Below are 20,656 nucleotides of genomic sequence, written 5' to 3'. Positions count from 1 at the left end.
ATCCAACCTGGTCTTGAACACTGCCAGGGATGGAACATCCACAACTTCCTTAGGCAACCTGTTCCACTGTCTCACCACCCTCAAGGTGAAGAACTTCCTTCTATCTACTCTAAACCTGCCCTCTCCCAGCTTCCAACCATTACCCCTCATCCTACCACTGCAGGCCCTTGTAAAAAGTCCCTCCCCACCTTTCCTGTAGGCCCCCTTCAGGTACTGGAAGGCCACTATAAAGTCTCCCCGGAGCCTTCTCTTTTCCAGGCTGAACAAGCCCAACTCTCTCAGCCTGTCCTCGTAGGAAAGGTGTTCCAACCCTCTGACCATCTTGGTAGCCCTCCTCTGGACTCACTCCAACAGTTCCATGTCTTTCTTGTGTTGGGGGCTCCAGAGGTGGACACAGTTTGCAGATGGAGTCTCACGAGGGCAGAGCAGAGGGGCAGAATCACCTCCCTCGACCTGCTGGCCACACTTCTTTTGATGCAGCCCAGGATACGGTTGGCTTTCCGGGCTGCGAGTGCACACTGTTGGCTCATGTTCATCCTATCATCCATCAGCACTCCCAAGCCCTTCTCAATCCACTCACTGCTCAGCCTGTGCTTGGGATTGTCTTGACCCAGGTGCAGGACCTTACATTTGGCCTGTAAACTTCATGAGGTTGGCCTGGGCCCACCTCTCCAGCCTGTCAAAGTCTCTCTGGATGGCACTCCTTCCCTCCAGTATGTCGACTTCACCACACAACTTGGTGTCGTTGGCAAACTTGCTGAGGGTGTACTCGATGCCACTGTCCACAGCGCCAACAAAGGTGTTAAAGAGTACCTGTTCCAGTACTGATCCCTGAGGAACACCGCTTGTCACTCATCTCCACTCAGACATCGAGCCATCGATCTCAATCTTTGAGTGTGACCTTCCAGACAATTTCTTATCCATCGAGTCGTCCATCTGTCAAACCCATGTCTTTCCAATTTGGAGACCAGGATGTCGTGCAGGACAGTGAGGAAGGCTTTGCACAGGTCCAGATCGTTGAACTGAACCATCAAACAGATTTATCTGTTGGGATGAACCAACAATGCTGAAGAAATAATTCTTTGTCCATAAATGACATAACTGTTTATCAAATTAGCTAACATTAGGTCATTTGTATTTTGTGCCCGCCCCCCCACCCCCCTATGTGTGCAAAGAAACGAACAAAACAAACAAACTTTAGAATATTCTCCCCCTTTAATTTATAACATAGTTAGGGGAACACATGTAATCTCAGACTGAGATTTTCAAAATTGTCTGTGCATTTATAAGTCAGATTTCTACAAAAATAAAAGGAAGATTCTCAATTCCTTGTGACCCTCAGCAGGGAAGAATTACATGGTTTCTTCCAGATAGTCACAGGTCTAACATTTTAATAATGCTTCTAAAAGCCCTAGGTAACAAACCTCAAATACCATCTTCCTCTGTTGAATGGACATGTAGTGATTATCTTTTTTTCTTGACTTGGGAGAAAGAACCTGTGTATCCCTTAGAATAATTGTTAGCTACCATATTGTTCTAAGGTTCACTTGTTGAAGTTAATTGGGATTTTTTGCACTTACTCATTTCTTTAAAATCAAAGGGACTCGTATAATTGGACTTCCTGTACAAACAGGCCTATGAGCCACCACTGGTAATCTCTGCACTAAAGGTGTAATTTCTGTTCGAACTGTACTACATCTTCCATAGATGCATACAAATATGATGACTCTTTTAATTTATGAGTTCACCCCATCTCTTGTGAAACTGTTCCAGTTGGTAACTAATTCTACACAAAAGTTTCCCTTGCTTTAAATCTAAATGGGCCGTGGTCAGCTTTCATCTACATGATCTTATATATGCTTTTGTGTTCCTTTTGCCGAACAGGTTGTCTACAGACTTAAGACCTGAGTGTTAATTTATTAGATCTCAAATTGTTCTGGTGGGTCCTTTGGAAACCACATCCATTTTTCTAGATTCAGTTATGTAAAGCAGTGATATCCTCTCTTAAACCCTACCTGATATTCCCTTCTATCTCCCAAGAAAGTCCCAAGAACTCTGATTTCCAGACAGTCTTTTAGGTGTTGCATCACACAGCTCATGTAAGGCGCTGTAACACTATTTGTACTTGGACATTCACTACCATTGCATATCAAAGCACTTTTCAACCCCAAACCAATCCTATGTCAACTGTGGCTTTGTGAGAAACACTGTATTATTTATGGCTAAAATACAGATACTGATGTTATTTATTCATTCAAATGTGTAATTTGCCTGTCACTATTATTTATCACAAACTGCTGAATTTTTCATCACCAAGAAAAAGCTACTTCAAATAATTTTTTTTCTTCCAGATTATTCGTATTGTTAAGAAATAAATACCCACTTAAGCCATGTTTCATTTCGAGCAATTTGCTCTGAGGAATATTTCAGTGTAGCTCAGTTTTGCTTCACAGAATTTCAACAATATTATGCCCAATATGCCAAAAGATACCCGTTTTGTATTACAACTAGGCAATCATCACATTACATAAGCGATTATCCTTCCCTACTTATAGTAAATAGCTACAAGTTACAAGAAAATAGAAGCTTCATTCATAAATGATTTACATGTTGCTGCTTCTCAAGGTTTTGTCTTATTCAAGTTGAAATTTGTGCCCAGAATGTTAACAACATGTTCTAATTTGGAGTATATAACCAAAGCTGACTGCATGCAGTAGTTTCTTTTGGCTCAGCCTTACCACAACCATGAATTCCACCCCCCTCTCTTTGAATGTTAGATAGAGTAAATCAATAGCATTCCAAGATGCACGGTATTTAAGGTACAATCAGATTAACATTATTTTTGGTAGATGCGGACATACACAGATGTGTATGTTCCCATGTGACAGTTTCTTTGGTATCTAGGAATGATTTAACTTCCCTGTAACAAAAGGAGCAAGTAGCTGTGACTACTGTACTGTTTTTGCTTCCTACCTGAGGGCAAATTAATTTTTTGGATGTGCTTGCTAAAAAATTTAAAAAAAAATTTTCTACATTTAAAACTGTCTGTTTTATCAAGGAGCTCACACAAGGAACTAATTGAAGCCACATTTCAGGAAAAAGTAAGTGATTTTGAAAGAAAGATGCTTTGCAAACTGTTCAGCTGTAAGAACAATGAATAATACCGTTTCTTTCCAAGGACTTGGAAACAGAATCAGAGTACTCATGTTTGATACCTCGGCTGTCTCACTAACTCTGCAATCCGTTACTTTGTCCATAAATGACATAACTGTTTATCAAATTAGCTAACATTAGGTCATTTGTATTTTGTGCCCGCCCCCCCACCCCCCTATGTGTGCAAAGAAACGAACAAAACAAACAAACTTTGGCAGAAGAGAAGAAAGAACTGTGTGACAGTGACTTGCCATTGACAACCACGCTGTATTTGTTATCTCAGGATCTTTTAGCTGTCACCTACATTTTGAAAGAAAAGCTTGCAGAGGGACTTGAAAGCAGAGAAGAGAGTGAAATCTTAATTTTTATTCTCACATCACTATACAAACCAGTCCTTCACATTCTTTCTCAGATTAACAACATGTAACAAGGAGTCCATGCGCTACAGTGTATTGTCTGTACTACAACACCTCTTCACCCTGGTAAAGATTTGAAAAGTAAAGGTGAAAAAAGATGACTAACTTGTTCCTTAAAAAATCTTAGCAGAATGTTTGGGTTGCATTGATCTCATATTCCATTAGGGTTTTGGAACTAAATACTTAAATGAAGGAATGATGTCCTAAATAATGAATTTTTCTTAAGGATCTTTCCCTACGGAGATGTTTGAAATTTGAACTTTTTCTGTACAAAATATAACAGCAGGATCACTCCTAAGTCAGCTGATCTTTACTGTAAATTTTGAGGGGTTATTACAGTTACCTTTGCCTGGCTCCTGTCTTCACTTAAATGTGTTTTCTGAGTTTCTAATATTTAACTGGTGGTGAGCAGGGAGAGAGAATGCAGTTAGTATTCAGTTATGCTTCACTGTATAGTCAGAGATTTGCTAGAACCTTGAGCTCGCTAACCAGCAATGGGAAATGTAAACAAACTTGTTTTAAATGGCTTGCTGATGTATGAGGCAACAATGTAACACAACAGCAAAAAATTGTCTTTAAGGACTCTTTTTTAAATCTTAGCAATAGATAATGAATATGTGTAAGCAACTGGAACATATATAACACAAGAAGTTGAAATTTTATCCTTGCAACATATGGCCACTTCTCATTTTTTTAAACCCAGAACAGAAAAATAATTAAACAAATATATAAATAAGTAAGTAGAAGGCAGTGTTGTAAATATTCAGTCCTAATAACTTTGACAGCATTGACTGAACCCACTTATGGTCTCCCCAAAACTCCTTACAAGTCTTCTATCAAATTCGATAGTTCAGGATTAGTCTGTTGAGCTTTGGCTGTACTTTTATTCAGTATTCTAGCAACAGAATTTAGCTAACATGCATTTCCACTAAAGGTGGGGGGGCAGAGAGAGGAGAAGGAAGCGATAAAGCAAGCAGCATTATATGGGCATAAAACAAGAAAGTCACACAAAGGAGGAGAAGGCCAAGCTCAGATGCATTGTAAATTGCTGATAAGGCAAAGACTGTAAAAGTCTCCACATGATAAAAAAGTATTACAGTGATGACAGAATTACAAGTGTATTTTGTTTCCCCATATATCTCATATTTAGCTCTCTAAAGGAATCTGTTAAAGAATCAAGGATATTTTCAGTAAAACTGGATTAAAATAATTCATTCCATCTGTCTTTTAACTAAATCCTGACAAATAGAAGAAAATACATATGTTTCTTTACTGTTAAGTCGCCAGGGCAGGTTTTTGGCTAAAATATATATATTATACTGCTAAAATATTCTGGGCACTGATTTGTATAACTGATCTTAGAAAGATACCATCAGGTTATGAAACCTTCTATAGTCTCAGACCTGGGACAAGAGCTCTTTTGGATCCTTTGGCAACCAGCCTGATTTGGAGTAGCCTTTGTAATGTTCTGATTTAACCTGATGACTTGTATATTTAAATATATTTCTCAGTTGATTGTTTTTTAGGCAAAGCAGCAGATATGGTCTTTTTTGAACCAACTGCCTAAAACCCAAATACTCATGGTCTGCAGCTGTATAAGAATAATAAAAGCTTCCACAAAAGACGAAGGGAGAATAAAATGTATTTTGCTATGAGTCATGAGGTATTTTGAAATAATCTTTCTTAAACCTTTTCGTTCTTTCAACTACTCTATCTCTTCTGAAAATACCTGACTCTCTCCTATAAAGTACTACCCATTGATTTATTGGCTCAGGAATAAAGAATATTTTCATTATAACAGTCTTATCTAAGATAAGACAATTTAATTGTAGGTTCATCATGATGAGCACCTTAACCAAAAGGAAGGCTACAAAGAATGATTAAGACACAGAACACTGTTTATCTATGGATTCCATACAGAATCTCTTGCTTGGCTTTGTGAAATATCAAGAGAAGTTGGACATTCATCAAATGTCAAAAGTTTCCTCTTGGAAAGAGCCTGATTTAGTTTATTTTTTTCCTGCTGCAAAGTAAAAATGAGTTTGCTAATAAAAATGCATTTTATTTAAATAATTCTATTGAATTGGGTAACTGTATGGACACTGGATATAAGGCAACAACTGTATATAATCTGGAAAACTCCAGACAAAGGGGAGGAAGTTGAACCAAATTTTTTGGTCATAAAGAAAACGTCACAATCTTCCTCCCAGAACTGTAATTGAAATATCCTTCTAGATGAACTAAAACAGCGAAAATGATGGGGTAGCCTTACATATATATTACAGCGTTTCTACTCTGCATGTTCTCAAAAGCTTCAAAACAGTTATTGCTAAAATAGTGGTATGTCTGGCTATGAAGACTGAATAAGAGAATGAAGACTTTTTCTGCTAGAAGAATTGTGCCTCTACATGCCACAAGAGCAATGAATGGGCCAATACGACCACTTTGAATAGTAATTAATCTCATAGTGATACTTCTTGTGATCAGAAATGCTGATTTACAGAACATCTCTCAAACTACAGTAGCTGAAATTTATAGTCCCGCCTTCCTTCTGAAGCAGTTGTGAAAGATTAAAGTGGGGAAAAACTGAGGAGGAAACGGGTAACAGCCAGTCCAATACAGCTCTCTCTCTTAACAAAAAAATCAATAATGTCTGTAGGCATCCAAACCTTATCTTAACCAATCTTCTCTTAATTTTCCTTCTATTCCAAGATTCTGTTTCATTTGCTAACATCTGGTTTATATGCACACCTATTGTGTGTCACCACCATTCCCTAAAAAACTCTTTCCTAGAGGTTGTTCAGAAGTTAATATGGCAACAAAAGCTCATATATATAATTTTATTGAAAAATAGCAACACAAATTCAAAGGAAAGTAGAATTATGCAGTTGTATTTACTAATATTTTATCTAATTGCTTTCAAAATACTTTTTATTACCAAGCACCCTCTGTAGAGCACTTTGTCACAAAGGAGAGTAAACAAATCTCTAAGTACACATAGGGATGACAACTATGCTGTGTTTTTATGTACAGCTGGGGGTAGTTTGAAGCATTTGTATGATCTTTAATTTGGGCCAGGCAATACATTCTTCATTAGTGTAATATATTAATCTTCATTAATTCAATATATTCTTCATAATGATGTTTATAATTTTTACTTCCAAAGATCATGTCTGCATGGTCTTCTCACAAAGAAAATGTTGTATTAAAAACACACTATCCTTAACACTGTACATCTTGTCTTTTAAAGGTGTCTGACACAAACTTACCACTGTGAATTAGAGTTCAGTACAGGTGAAAATCATGTCATTATTCACTTCATGTTATCAAAAGCTGCTTTGCAAAAGTGATTGTCTCTTACAGGCTGTGTAAATACAGAATTATAAATTAATTATGAAACTATAAGGAAATTGAGTTTGTAAATCATGGAATTATTTGAATCATGAAATGTTGTGTCCATGGTGTTTGCCGCTAAGTTTACAGACTATTGTATCTCTGCCTAAGGCTCTAAATCTATCATGCAAGATTTTATTTCAAGTAAAGCCTGTTACAGCCAGTAGGAGCAAAGGTCTCAGATGTTGGAACTTAGAATTATTGGTAGTAATTTCAGACTTCCACCAGGAATTGTCCCCTGATCATTATTTCAGTACCTCAAATTTTCAGCTACTGACCATACTACTAGCTCTGTACAAAACAAAATAAAAAGATCATCATTTCCATGTAGAGCTTGCAGTTTAAAAGAGCAATCACAGATAAATAATCACAGACTGACGGTCAAGGTTTTTTTTAAAAAAAAGGAAAACACCTCAGGCATCTTGACAGTGCAACAGAAAATTATATTCACATATGATGATTCCCTTCACTCACCTGCATATAACTACCAAACATGTGTACATATCTGAACAACTCACCCTAAATTCTTCTTAAAATAAAACAGAGATAAAATAAAGAGAGAAATATACACTTCTAGAGTGCAAGTATCTGACTTGTATTACACGTCCTTTAGATTATTTTTGAATTTGAATGCCTATTTCTTTATGCTCATTATAAGAAAATCCGTATAACCAAGAATAAGCAGCCTAACTGTTGTCAAAATCTTTGGATTTTTATTAAACTGTTTGTAGTCAGAATAGCAAAAGAGAGCTTTTAGGACTTTTTGAAGAGGTTAATGGGTTCCTTTTCTGTACCCGTGCTCATATGAAACCATGAGCACCAAGAAGTAAAATTTCTGTGTGAATGAGAAAAGTATGTGATCTAAGTGGATCCTGAAAGATCTGCAATGATTTGCATTAAAAATAAGCTATGTAAGAAACAACACAGAAAGATACAGAGGCATTTGTTAATGGGAATACTCAAAGTTAAAAAGTAGCAGACGAAAAGAAGTAGGCCAAGGACAGAAATCTAGAGTCCTCATTGCTTACACGGGAAAAGGGGACTGTAACATTTATAGTTGAAGGGATCTAAGTAGAACTGATGTAGTGCAAACTGTGCAGATCTAGAATTAATATGTTTTATAAGAGTGTAGATTCACTGGAGTTTTTATTTTATTTTGATTTTACCTAATACAGACAAATTTCCATCTTATTGCACATTCTGGCATCTGCAGGTTGGAATGACACTGAGATTTTCCTGTACTATTTTATCCTAAGTTTATCTCATGACCTATGAGCTTACTAATGTCACCATTGTTTGTATAACATACCTTGGACTGGGCTAATCTGTTTGTCTGAAAGAATTTCCCACAGTGAGATAGTGTTTGATTTAGTCCCAGTGTTTATACTACCAAGAAGTGACCTGCACAGAACTGGTGGCTCATACTAGGTATTTTATTTCTCAGTTAAAAAAAAAAAAAAAATGCATAAAAATTCACACTTATTTACCTGCATATTACTACAGACCTACAGAAGGTCTGATAATCTCATAGTAGCAAATACAACATGTCAGTGCACTTAGTTTTATCCTCACCTGTCGTACAGGCTTACACAAGTCTATTTTTGTAATGCAGCACTTTTCTCTCTCTTTTTCCCCCTATGTTTCTAGGAAATTAAAAACCTGTTTTAGGCTTCTGGGGTAAATCTGTTTCTTCTCTCATAATTGTCCCATCAGAGAAATATCTTCTCAACTTCAAAACAAAAAATAACTCTCAGTTAATATTGACAGGTAAACATATCACATTACTCTTAGAGATATTTCCTTAAAACTTTTTAAAGGCTTTTCTTTCATTGACTGAGTTTGAATTCAGTGACTAGGGAAAGCACCTAGATTTAGCAAAAGACAGACTACTCAAGATGAGCTGATAGTGTAATGCAGTGCCATAAAAGTTAAACTACTTCTTTGTTGAAAGATTAAGATCACATTTCTCTACTATATACAAGCTTCATAATATAAATTACAGTTTCTTTAATTTAGTAGTGTTTTAATAAAACTGACAACTTGTTCCTTGGGGTTTTATCATGTGCAGGTTCTTTCTTTTGACTATTAGTTTCTTGTTTATTTTTACCCAATAATTCTCTTAACTTTGAGTTGCATGATATTTCTAATAAGTATAAGTGAGATGAGAGTAAAGACACCCACTGCAACATAGTAGTTGTGCAAGTAGTTTGTGTCCATTACAATTCAAGCAGCATTGTTACATAAAAATACACAGTTAAAGATATTATATGCATTGTCAGCGCAGCCTGCAAAAGGTACTATCTGTATTTGTCTTGCTTTATTCAGTAAGTTCTTCACTTAAACTACATCTAAAGCTTGAACACCATGATGTCTATAATTTGAAAGAAACAAATCAAAGAATAAAATCCTAAGTTTCATCTATCCAGTATTATGCACCCTGGCAGCCTATGTTTCTAGAATTTGAAGAGATACATATAAAAGTTTTTATAAAGGAGAGAAAGAGTAATACACGGTTCGAAAACACTTCAGCTCGACTCAGCAAGACAAAACTTGACCTCAAATTGATCTTGCGCACATAAAATGAAAGTGACCACTATGTAAAAAACACAGCTCACAAAAGCCAAAAAGAAAGAAAAAATTAAGTGATTAATCAAAACAACAGGTATGAATCCTAGCCAAATGAGTGAAAGATGCACTTGTCATTCCATTAAAGACAAGTAACATGCTGAAATAGTCTGAAGAATTTTGACCACTTTAAAAATCCATCCAGCCCCCCCCAGTGCCAGCTGTTGATAGCAATTCTTGCCAGCTTATGATTAAAGTCACCTATTACTTAGGTTGCTTTCACAATGCAGCCTGGCAGGTGACCAGTGGTCCCAAAGTCCTGGATGAAGCCTGAGTGGGAAATTTCATGAGGACTTCTAATTGAAATGGAAAGGAAAAACAGAATCTTCATCAGGCTTGAAGGGCACAACTGAATCTTCCAATCAAGAAGTAGAGGTGGGATTTTCCTGCACCATCAAAAAAATGTATCTGAAAGCTTACACTGTAATTAGGTGCATATCAATGAGGCAAGACTGACAACTTTAATCTGATGACAATCTCTTCATGACCGCATTGACACGCTTCAAATCTCTCACAGATGAGTATTTCAACGTTTTGTATAATCCAGAGTGCAATGACAGTAAATAAGAACATAAGTTATCATTCCTTTTACTGATCAGAGCAAGTACAGATCTAAACGACTGTTCATGGAAACCACAAGGTTTTTGCCAGCAATGGAGCTTGTCCTTTCTAATGGCTATGCTTTGGACATTCTTGCTTTTCCACAACTCAGAATTTCTTCTGCTTATGTTATGTTTGAAAATATGTTTGGTCCATTTTTTCGCGTTCTCACCCATGAATGTTTATTTAGAACTTACCTTATTCAGAATTTGGCCCTGAAATGTTGAATGTTCTCTAGGCTGATCTCCTGAAACGATAAATAACCACATCTTCAGGAAAAGCATGCATTTTAGTATTTTGATGCATTTTCACTATGGTATTTATGTGTCATCCTTTGCTTTCAGCCAGTATAACTGCTTTAGACTTCATTCATTTCCTCAGTTAATTGTTATTTATATTTTGTGAAAGGCAATGTTGGGCAGAGTTGCTGAGGTCTGCTCTTCGGTGACCTTGTTTTCCTGAGAGCTGTTGAAACATAGTATCATTTAATTTATCTTCACATATAATCCGTTTTCTAGCGTGAGTACATTGGATTTTACAGTTCTATGCTATGACACATACCTTTTATTATTAGTAAGGTGGGGTATTTTACCAAAAATATGTTTATAAATGGAACATATCTAATATTACTGTCTTTGATGTAGTACACCTCTTGTCACTGTCAACATTAAAGCTTTCCTCTAGAAGTTAAATTTTAAAAAACTTTTGCTAAATCCTCTTGGAAAAATTTGTCTATTTTTGGTGAGATTTTACTAAATGAATCAGTCTTCCAGCAGTTGAGCTCTCATTTTCTTCTTAAAAATGGTTCTTACATGTAAATGCAATTCCTTCGTAAAAGCTGAAAGCATTGAGGAAAGTGATTTGTTTTAGAGGTTTTCTAGCTTGCAGCCCTACGTTATGACTTTGGTCGTTTCTTTTTATCTATCCATTCAACAATGAATGTAAGGCCCCTCCGTTTTAGAAATACTGAATATACTCTAAATTCCTCCTTTTTTGATATTTGATCAAAGGCTCAAATAAGTTTTAGAGCTACCATGAAAGTTCAGGTATTTATTTTTAACTACATGTTTCTCAATTATCGTGGTTTCTCTCAGGATCATAATAACTTATAGACTCATTTTCTAAGTGGGCATTATCTGTTGTGGTGGGTGGGGGAAGCAACCAAACCCAGAATACTAAGACAGATTTTAAGCAGAAATATTGGACAACATAAATAAGGGAGAAAATCTTAGTGAATCTAAAATTGCTATCTTATTGTCCTACATTTTTAATTTCAGTATTGCAGATGACAAATAGAGAAAAGTGCTGTTACTAGGTAGGAGGTAATATCAATAAAGTTTTTAATTAAAAAGAAAGTATATTGGGAAACATATACACATAAGACATTCTACCCACTTCTCGTCCAATACTTTTAAGGGAATTACCTAAAATAAATTTATTAAACTACTAGCAATTATTTTTGAAAAGTCATGGAGGGCTAAGGAGATACCAGGGAAAAGTTGCAGTAATGATGTTTGAAGTATGTAAACAAGACACAGGCAATTACTATCTAAAAGTTTCAACCAGAAGTCCTGGTAGAAAATATCATCTACTTTTAAGAGGTAAAAATATACTGGTACTGAGGACAGCAATGAAACTTTGATCACTGTACAAAAGAATAAATCTTGCCATTCAATGATTTCTTTGATCAATTTAAGTGATCAATAAGTAAAGTGTAAATTAGTGAGTAAGATAGAGGATTGTACCCTAGATGTACACTTTCAAGTCACAGCTCACTTCTGTGACAGGAGTTACTTAACCTTGTAACTCAAGGTCTACTCTATCTCCATTCTTATTGTTTTAGAGCTCGTTATGTCCCTACCTTTCAGGTGCTTAGCGAAGATAAAACCCATTAATAATTGTAAGATGCTCAGATACAACCCTGACAAGGGCCATAAAAGTGCCCAGAAAGGTAATTAGAATGGAATATATTATGATGCGTTAAAGTTGAATGTAATGTCATACAGACAAATGTAAACATAACGCCTAACTATAGCCTAAAGTTTAATTTTATCTCTATCTTGCCCTTTTGAAATTAACTGAAAATTGTCTTGTGCAGCAAACATGAGTAAATACACCTTTGGCCCCTAAAAATTCAAAGTTCTCCATGAGGGTAGGTTTGCTAATATGTCACTCTTATTGGGAAAAACAGGAAAAGCACAGAACTAAAACCTAATTAATCTGGTCTCTAGTTCAGAACAATGCATTATACTGAAATGCTCAGTTGTATCGAGTAGTCCCTTTGGTTCTGAAGGACTTCTTGTGTAAAGTATGAATCATTTGTTTGAGAATAAGACAGAAACAGGGACACAATTATTAATGATATCAGGAGAAGAAATGGGTGGCACACTACCTGAACTGACATACTTCATTCAAAGGTTTTCCATGTATTAAAGGAGATCAGACAAAGCAGAATGGAGCTAAGGAATTTAAAAGCACTATCAAGCATAATATATTCAATCATTGCAGGCAAATATAATTATATTTCTTTATCCTGCAAATATGTCTATGTATGCTAGGCATCATAAGTGGTATATTTAATTTAATGGGTCACAGAACATGTATATAAGAATATGGCCTATTTTGTACAATAGAGAAGTATGGTTAAAATTTATTACTAAATAAGCTTTATAAATTAGGAAACTAAGATTAATTTTCAGTATCTTTATGTAAGTTTAATGATATTTCAAGAAAATTCATTTTCAGTGTTGTTTCTCTTTAAAACAGCACTAAGCCAGTAATCACTAGGCAAAGATAGGAGAAAAGGCACATAAGAGTTGTGGGTACAGGGGCACTGAGCTCATTTCACTTCTGTGTATAACATTTTAAACATAGATTACAGACTGGATGCTCATTTGGAATTTCTAGTATAGGAAACTAAAATTCAGACTCTGACAACATTACCTTTTCCCCATAGAATAACTGATCTTTTCATACAGTGACTAAGAAATCAGCTATTTTAACAGTAGTGATAGTCCACACTGAACCAACATATTTCTGCAGGCATTCAAAGAAAAACATTAGTGACTTCGGCAATGATCCTTTCTCATTTGATGTGCTTTCCATAAATATTCTAACAATAGTTTACTGAACAAAAACACTACAGCAGCAGCAAATTTTCAACAATTGCTGGAAAATATCAACAGCAGCTAACTTTTGTCTTTATAACTGAAGTTATTAACAAATACTCTTACTCATCAAATTCTCACTCTCAGGTATGTATTGGCAGAGATAAGAAGAAAGAGCTGCATATCCAACCAGAAATAATACAGCCTAAATGATTAATAGTCTCAAGGACTTCATAAGCAAGCCATGGGCCATAACCTCTTCTAGAAAACAACAGAATCACAGAATTAATCAAAAAATGCTTGAGATTGGAAGGGATCTCTGGTAGTATCATTGGTTCCCACTTGGAAGAATATCATGGGGTAATAGTCAATAGTGTCGGAGAAGCTTTGGCAGTATCTCCACAACATCCCAGATCCAAACCCTTGGCAAGCAGCAAACTTCTGTAGATGACAGGTCAGGCTGGCAGGTGGGCACCCTTGTTCCACACAGCAGGGATTCGCTCACTCTGCTATCACTCTCCAATTCTTCCTGGTGCTCCTACACAGCTCAAAGTAAGTCAGCCCAGATGTTACACTTAAAAGCACCTCCAGCTCCTCCTCAGCTTTGAGGGCAGTGAACCTGTCCCGTAGTTGCAAGCCTTCAGGTGGAGCAGGAGCTGTCCTGCTAGTGCCAGAAGTTAGTAGTTTCCAGCATTTCTCTTTCTCCCAAAATGTTTGACAGATGTTAATGAATAGCAAAGGCAACTGAGGTAACCATAATATGCTGAAAAATGTGTAAATGAAGCCCAGAAATCTCTCGGTTCTGTAGGATGTTGTCTAAATATTTTCTTCAAGTATGTTGCAATTTCATACATATACATAAAGATAAAAACAAAGAAGGAAGGAGGCATGGACAAAGGAAGAGCCTTTTAGGTAGCACTGTAACATGGGTACCACACTTAACAAACAGGTCAGAACAGCATCGATATCATCTGCCCAAATATCAAGGACTGCTCACAAGTAACCCTCCATACAGAAAGTATTTGTAATATAGATCTCATATTTATACTTGAGTATGTCACAGTTTTAAGACTTGTCTTCACAATATCACTGGGACAGAAGTGCCAGTATCCCTACCTCATAGATGGGTATATGTGCCATACAGTAGTGAAATTACTTCTTTCACAGGGTGGTATGTCGAGGGGTGGCATCAATAAAAGTGATGACCCCCCAAAAAGTAAAAAAATATTATTTTCTTAGCAGAGAGTGATTAGTAACCTGCTTTAAAATTCTGCATAAAGCTTACCCACTTCTGAAATCCCCAGGATTAACAGTCTTTCTCATACTGACATATTTAAAATTAATATTTTGTATTTTTCTGCAGATTCCCAACCAATATTCAGTTCACTTCCATCTGATATACAGCATCTGAACACATGGAAAGGGATTCCCTTGACTGCAGACAAGGGCAAACAGTAGGCATTTGTAAACTAGTGAGTGTATCTACCAGGTGCCCACCAAAGTTGCTCTATCACTCCCCATCCTCAGCTGGACAGGGGAAAGAAAATATAATGAAAGGCTCATGGGTCAAGATAAGGACAAGAAGAGATCATTCACTGATTACTGTTGGGCAAAACAGACCCAGGTTGGGGAAATTAATTTAATTTATTACCAATCAAAATCAGAGTAGGGTAATAAGAAATAAAACCAAATCTGAAAACACCTTCCCCCCACCCCTCCCTTATTCCCAGGCTTAACTTTACTCTAAAATTTCTCTACCTCGTCCTCCCATATGACAGAGGGGGACGGGGAATGGGGTTTGTGGTCAATTCACCACATGTTGTCTCTGCTGCTCATTCCTCCTCACACTCTTCCCCTGCTCCAGCGTGGGGTCCCCCCCACAGAAGACAGTACTCCACAAACTTCCCCAACATGAGTCCTTCCCACATGCTACAGTTTTTCATGAACTGCTCCAGTGTGGGTCCCTTCCATGGGGTGCAGTCCTTCAGGCACAGACTGCTCCAGTGAGGGTGCTGCACAGGGTCACAAGTCCTGCCAGCAAACCTGCTCCAGTGTGGGCTCCTTTCTCCATGGGTCTGCAGGTCCTGCCAGGAGCCTGCTCCAGTGTGGTCTTCCCACAGGGTCTACAGCCTCCTTTGGGCACATCCACCTGCTCTGGCATGGGGTCCTCCACGGACTGCAGGTGGATACCTGTGCCATCATTAACCTCCATGGGCTGCAGGGGGACAGCCTGCCTCATCATGGCCTTCACAATAGGCTTCAGGGGAACCTCTGCTCTGGCTCCTGGATCACCTCTTCCTCCTTCATCACTGACCTTGGTGCCTGCAAGGCTGTTTCTCTCACATATTCTCACTGTGCACCAGTTTTTCCCCCTCTTAAATATGTTACCCCAGAGGTGCTACCACCGTCACTGATGGGCTCATCCTCAGCCAGCAGCAGGTCCGTCTCAGAGCCATCTGGCATTGGACATGGGGGAAGCTTCTAGCAGCTTCTCACAGAAGCCACCCCTGTAGCCCCACTGTTACAAAAGCCTTGCCATGCAAACCAAATACAAGTAATTGTAGTAGAAGTTTAAACTGCTCAGGTCTTTCTGAATCTCAGGTTAAATCAGTGCATTCTAAAGCCTGCTGATTTCCTCAAACCAGCTGCCTACTCCGCAATGGGGAAAAATTCTTTCTTCCCTTAAAAAATATTTCAAAAGTCTGGTAAATAAAAATGAAAAACAAACCTGCCAAAAGAATGTCCTTTAAATCAGCATTTTCAGTTTTGGGAGTTACTGGACACTTTCTCCAAAGCCAACTCTTCAATATTTTTGAAACTTTAAATAAACAAGAATAGTAAATTCAACCACAATCCCATGTGAGTCTTCCGTATTACTCTGGTTGCCTACAAGATAGATCTATGGTCTATTCTGAGACCAGTAACTGTCTACTACTAAGAAAGGAAAAACAAGAACAAGATTATCTTGTTGGGTTTCTTTGTTGGACTCTTAACTCTGAGTTACTGAGGGTTGTTTACTAGTTGGAGATTACCTACAGTATAGGTGAAGTGGTACTTTAGCCCCAGCTATTTATGTCCAGCTGTAGTCCAACAACGGCATTATCACATGCAAACTGGTTCCCCACAGCTGGGTGGCCACATGGCACTTCCCAGCATTTGAGGAATGCACACATTTGAGGCAGCATGATGGGTCTGGCAGTCTGCGTCTAGGACAGGAATTCTGCCATCCAGAGTTTCTGCACAGCAGCAGCATGTTCTTTAGTCCTTATGCTGCCTGTACTTTTCCATTTTCTGTGGTACTCCAGCAGCCCACTTCTCCGATAAAAGAAAGTTGACAGTATCCCAAATTCTGCTATGCAGTTACAATAGTGGTCAGTCATGGAGCTTTGTTACACCTCAGTTTATCTGTTGCATAATTGAAGTAATAATATCATTGCATTTTACTCCCAGGCTGCAGCTAGAACGATGACTAAAGTCAACCTAAAAAAATGAAGACTAGGTGAAGACATTAAATAATAAGAATTTTTAAAGTTCTTCTTCATAATGAGCTTTTTTGAAAGGATTTGGGTGTCCTGGTGGAAACTAAATTGACCATGCGCATGCAATGGCTGTCTTGCAGCAAAGGCCAGCAGCATTCTGGGCTGCATTAGGAGGATTGTTACCAGCAGATTGAGGATGTTGACCGTTCCCCTCTCTTCAGCACTGGTAAGGTCACATCTGGAGTGCTGAGTCCAGCACTGAGCTCACCGGTAGAAGAGAAATGCAGACGTACTGGAGCGAGACCACAGAAGGGCCACAAAGATGATAAAGGGACTGAAGCATCTCCCATTTGAAGGAAGACAGAGAGAGCTTGGACTGTTCAGCCTAGAGAAGGCAAGTTGTGGGATCTTATTGATATGCATAAATTCTTGTTGAATGAAGTAAAACTAGAGTAAACTGTTCTCAGTGGTTCTGTGATTTATATACATATATGCTGAAAATAGCAAGGCTGTCTTTGCAAAACTGTAATATCACCCATAGATGATATTTTCACTTGTCATTTGTGTGAATTCTGTAATTCTGTGATACTAGCACAGCACGGTCAGGCATGGTATAACCTGTTGATAAATCTATTTAGGCTGGGAATCACAAGATCTCCAGTCAGAACAGTAAAACATTGTAAAAACAGCTCCCTAATAAGACTAGTGAAGACTATCAATACCTGCAGATTTCAGGGAAGAAACTGATAAATATATGAAAATCATTATATACGACCATTGCCTGCGAATACCCAAAAACTCAGGGATGCAGAAGGTCCCATCTAGTCTTATTTGCACTGTATGAAAGCATTTTATACGTAATGTTGGGGGCTTATTTATTTATCATGACCTTTGAGTGTAAGGACACAAAATTAATCTCAGTTTGAGTTTGGGAGTTCAGACACAAATCTGAGATATACCTCATGTATTTTTACGCATGCTGAAGGAATAAATCTAGACTATGGAATATGTTTTTAATAGGTAATCATTCTATATTTTATACATTGTTCTTTCTATCATCTAGTATGTTGTGCATCCAAAGCACAGCACTTAAGCATTTATATAGCTTTAAAGATATGAGTAATGTGGGTGTTATGGGTAAACACACTGTTATTTCAACCTATCTTCCTAGTATTTCTTCTGTAAAATAATACTGAAAAAACTCTTTGAAACTGGTAATCAGTGAGATTACTTGGTTAAATAAACTAAACATGTCCTTTGACGGTTAGCCTCTAGTATGAACATAATTTGCAAATATGCAAAAGATAAAAGGAATAATTCAAATAGGATATTTTAAAGTAATGCCATATTCATGATAACAAAATAATATAAACCAGTTCTTTAATATTCTTTTTCCATGTGTTGTTGCCTGTCACGGAAATAAATTACCGCGTGTCCCTATAATGACAAAGTGATACATGACAAAAACAGATGGTTACTGAAATACATGGCTATCTCATATGAAGTTTTAGCTGCACTTCTGATTTTCTTGGTAAGTTTTCATCTCTCTTTTTTTTCCATTTTTTTCCAGTATGACCATCAAAACTGTGTTTACCTTCATTATCTCTCATACATTTGATGTAATTCAGGCTAATTCTCTTGGTTAAGCCAAAAGTTTGTGTGTGGGGAGGTGGATGTTGAATTTTATACAGAGGACAATCACACATTCTATTAAATTTTTGACAAATATTGTGTTGGATTGAAATACCCAATGTTTCCAGATGCAAGTATGAGACCTATCAAAACGTACAACTGTAGGTGGAGTAGATTATTGAGGTCTAACGTCAGCCATAAAATATTTTGGATACATGACAAGACGTAAAAGAGATTATAAGAAATTTCAGACAAGCAAAACAATTTTTGTAGTGAGGTTATAAGCTATACTAAAGAAGAAGATAGATAACATGTTTCTTTTCTCACAGTTAGCTACATACTTGAGCTACAGCCATTCATCCCTAATTCCACCCACTGAACATAAGCCATCATTCAATGTTCTTCTCTCATCCACAGATGAATAATTAACTCCTTTGCCTGAAATTGGGAGCTGTTTAGACAAGGGAACAGTGGTACCAAAATACCTGATACCTCCAACTCTCACAACGGTTGTTAAAAGTTCCTTTCCCCCCCTTATTATCTCTCCAGAAAGGACAATGAGCCATTGGAAGCATTCTGCTGTGCAATGAGCTTCTTTATGCTGGTAATCCTCAAACAGTCTGTATTTGCTGAGGATAAAGAGAAATATTTCATGTATATTTTTTGTTTCATTTTGTGTACAGGTGTTAAAAAGAACTGCAATGAATGATGGTCAGTTCACAGGCAGAGGAGAATCTGAACTACATGCTGGATTTCAGAATGTTTAACTCTGTTTATTTTCATCATGCAAACATTAAACACCTTCTTGATCATTGCTAGTTAGATCTCTAAACACTCTTCCGGCAGAGAAAGCACAAATATTGCATACTGGTTTTGTTTTCTCTTGTTCTGCTGTTCTTATCACCTACAACTAAAATGTTGATTCTTCTTTATACTAGTTTTGTGCTGAAGTTAAAATAACATGAAAAGTTTTAAAAATAAATGTACAGTAAATTAAAGAGCAGCGGAGAGAGCTTCTGCATGACAAGTGCTGAGAAAATTTGGGGAAAGTTTGACATAGCTTAAACTACAAGGGCATGTAAACTGGAGACAATTGTCAACAGAGAGCTCAAGATCAACAGCGTGTCAAGGAATTGAGAAGAAAAATCATTTCCAGTTTGATTCTGATGCTTAGAGTGAGAGGATATTATATTTCCCTGTAAATAAACAAGTTTGTGTTTGATATATGGCTTAAGTATAATTTCTTCTTAAAGCCCATCTGCACGAGATGAATTAAGCTAACTTGTGTTGCTAGAAAGAATGGCATAGTGCAACGACTGCAATCATTATGATTTCATTCCAATCAATATGGTGTTCATATGCCTACTCTTACGGACACTTTCCCATCATGATTCTTTTTCTGCATGTTTTCATAATCACTAGAAAAAAATAATCTTTATTTAAATATGAAATCATGACAATGATGGTGATAAAATAGTGAAGTTATTCTAACAAAAGTGAGACAGACCCACATTGTCCATCAAATATTCACATTCTGTCTGGAAGATAAGCTAATTGGCCTTTTCAAGAGAGAAAGAGAGAATGTTAGGACTTTGCAAACAAGTCCTAACAAATACAAGTGGTACCTAAGAAAAATACAGTGCCAATGGAATATGACTCTACTACCCAAAACTGAATGAAAATGAGTTTGAGTGGATCACTCTTCCACTACAGCCTTATCAAAAAAAAGAAAAAATCAGTATATTCAGAGTGCAATATTGACTAAAAGATCTAAGTCATGGTATTCCATAAGGTCACCTTGACATTTTGGCTCTGAAAGCTTTCATTAAGATTAAAGTCCATTTTTAAGGTTGAGACATTGTCTGTCCTCAGAACCACTTACAAAGAAAATATTTCTAGTCAGTACACTGATTTAATATACTTAATTCAGTTATTGCAGTACAGAATGTAAGGACACTCACTGAGATTTTTTTTTTGCCATAGATAAATATGAATTAAATATCAGTTCTCAGAGTACAAATAGGACAAATATACTTGGACATATCTTTAATTTTCATTAAACACAAAACAGCCCCAGAAGTACTGGTAAAAGCATGAGTATTTGTCAAATTTTATATGGAAATCTATCAAGAGGAGGGAGCTTCATTAAATCTACAGTGTTATCTTTGCAATGCCCTCTTCTGAATCATCAAATGCAGGTAGAATTACCCACGAGGAGCAACTGCAATCTGGCCAGAAATATTGTGGTACC

The sequence above is a fragment of the Leptosomus discolor genome, chromosome 2 (genome assembly GCF_034619465.1).
Source record: "Leptosomus discolor isolate bLepDis1 chromosome 2, bLepDis1.hap2, whole genome shotgun sequence".
Classification (NCBI taxonomy): Eukaryota; Metazoa; Chordata; class Aves; order Leptosomiformes; family Leptosomidae; genus Leptosomus; species Leptosomus discolor.
Note: the sequence above shows the minus strand (reverse complement) of the source record.